At 44.1% G+C, this 2,246-nt stretch overlaps 1 pseudogene; it reads left to right on the forward strand.

Annotated features, from left to right (window-relative positions):
* The first annotated feature begins 991 nt into the window (after window positions 1-991).
* LOC137160010 (olfactory receptor 14A16-like) lies at window positions 992-1,976 on the forward strand (annotated as a pseudogene).
* The last annotated feature ends 270 nt before the right edge of the window (window positions 1,977-2,246 follow it).

Raw genomic sequence — 2,246 nt, forward strand, 5'->3', positions numbered from 1 at the left:
CTCCTGTGAGCCAGTAGAGGGATGGTGTTTTCATAGCTTTCCAGTTCTCTTTCCCACCTCCTAAACTTCACAAGCCGTCTGCAAGTGAATCGTTTGTTTATTTTTTCATCGTATTAGACATTATTCTGCAACTCTTTTCTTTTAATTTGATGCCATTATGTGTGCCCCTCCATTGCTGGTTTCTCCACAAAATCGTAAAGAAAACCAGAGAATTCTCCTGAAGCCGAGATGGCATGAACAATCTCGCAGTTTCCTACAATCTCCTTGAAATACCTTGCTGCATTAAGTTTACATATTATAGTGGTCAGGGATTGTATGTAAACTCTTTGAGGAGGAGATGGGGTGTGAGCCCTGGGATGTGTTATGAACTGCAAGGGACTATATTGAGCAATGTGCCAGATGAGAATGGACTTTTGGAACAAACAGTGGGAAGTAGTTTGCCTGGGGAATATCAAATGGGTCATGAATGTAAATTTCCCACCTCTGGTTATGCAGAAACCCAGCCTTTTGAAGATATGTGCTGAGCAGTGAGTCTTCAATATCAGAGCATAATCTGACCTGTAATGTATGGTGGTGGATAAATAGGTAGACAAAATCCTCCAGGTGTGAGGTTGGTGATGGTCACCACGGAAGGCCCTGCTTTGCGAGGATTGTTGGATTTGGATTTTACTTTGTTCCATCCTTCAGTCTGCATTTTAACAAGCCACTCCTTGAGACACAGCCTCAGATGAGGTCAAGTAACAAAGCTCCATTGATTTTAAAGGAGCCGATCCAATGTACACCAGTGTGATAACACGCTGGATTGATTGTCAACGTGAGGAGCACTGACAACACCTAGTCATTGTAAACGACAAGTGCTCTGCACCTTTGACATTCATACAAACAGATCTCAGGGAAAGGGGAATCCGGGCCATTCCCTTTGTAGCTCTAATCCTAAACACTGCCCGTCTCATTCCCTCCACAGCCATCACACAATGGACTGAGGAAAAAAATGTCCAACCGAACCACTGTGACCGAGTTCCTTCTCCTGGGATTCCCCGACGTTCGGGAGCTGCAGATTTTACACTTTGTGGTGTTTCTAGTGCTTTACCTGGTATCCATGGTGGGGAACTTTCTCATCGTCACAGCCATAGCCCTCGACCATCGTCTTCACACCCCCATGTACTTCTTCTTGATGAATCTGTCGATCCTAGACCTGGGCTCCATCTCGGTCACCATCCCCAAATCCATAGTCAATTCCCTCATGAACACCAGGTCCATTTCTTACTCCGGATGTGTCGCCCAAGCCTTTTTTTTTCTCATTCTTTGTTTCAGTAAATTTTGCCTTATTGACCATCATGGCGTATGACCGATACGTCTCCATCTGCCAACCACTGCACTACGAGATGGTGATGAACAGGGGAGCTTGTGTACAAATGGCCACCAGTGCCTGGATCAGTGGCATTCTCAACTCTGTGGTACACACTGGAAACACTTTCACAATCTCCTTCTGTGGGGGCAACACGGTGGATCAGTTCTTCTGTGAAATCCCCCATTTCCTCAAGCTGGCCTGCTCTGACTCTTACCTCAGTGAAGTTGGAGTTATTGTCTTTAGTGTGTGCTTAGCCCTAAGCTGCTTTGTTTTCATAACTATGTCGTATGTTCAGATCTTCACCACAGTGCTGAGAATCCCCTCTGAGCAGGGCCGGCATAAAGCCTTCTCCACCTGCCTCCCTCACCTCACTGTGGTCTCCTTGTTACTTTGCACTTCCTCCTTTGCCCACCTGAAGCCCACCTCCGGATCAGCCTCAGGTCTGAATCTCTTAGTGGCTGTTCTCTATACCATGTTGCCACCGATGATGAATCCCATCATCTACAGCATGAGGAACAAGGAGATCAATGGATGTGCTGGATGTTATTCAGAAAGAATAAAATGTCCATATGTCTCCTTCGGTAGCAATTTCATCCAGTGTGTCTTTATAAATATAATCATCTGATGACCTTATTGCCTCCATGAGAGCATACTGTGCATTCTGTTAATGAAGTATTGGGTTTTAACACTAGTAAAAGTCCAGGAAAACATAACTCAAGAAAAAAAGTAATTATTGTAGGTTTATGTTAATGCAATTAAGGCTGGAATCTAATATCTATCTATCTATCTATCTGTCTCCATACACACCCACCATCTATCTACATATTCTGCAGCAAAACAAAATTTTTCTCTTGGAAAATTTTGCTTTTGTGAAAAGTATCTTTCTCCCCCATCA

This window comes from Emydura macquarii, unplaced genomic scaffold, assembly GCF_026122565.2.
Source record: "Emydura macquarii macquarii isolate MOO-44397 ecotype Brisbane River unplaced genomic scaffold, CSIRO-AGI_Emac_v2 contig_2085, whole genome shotgun sequence".
In the NCBI taxonomy this organism is placed as follows: Eukaryota; Metazoa; Chordata; order Testudines; family Chelidae; genus Emydura; species Emydura macquarii.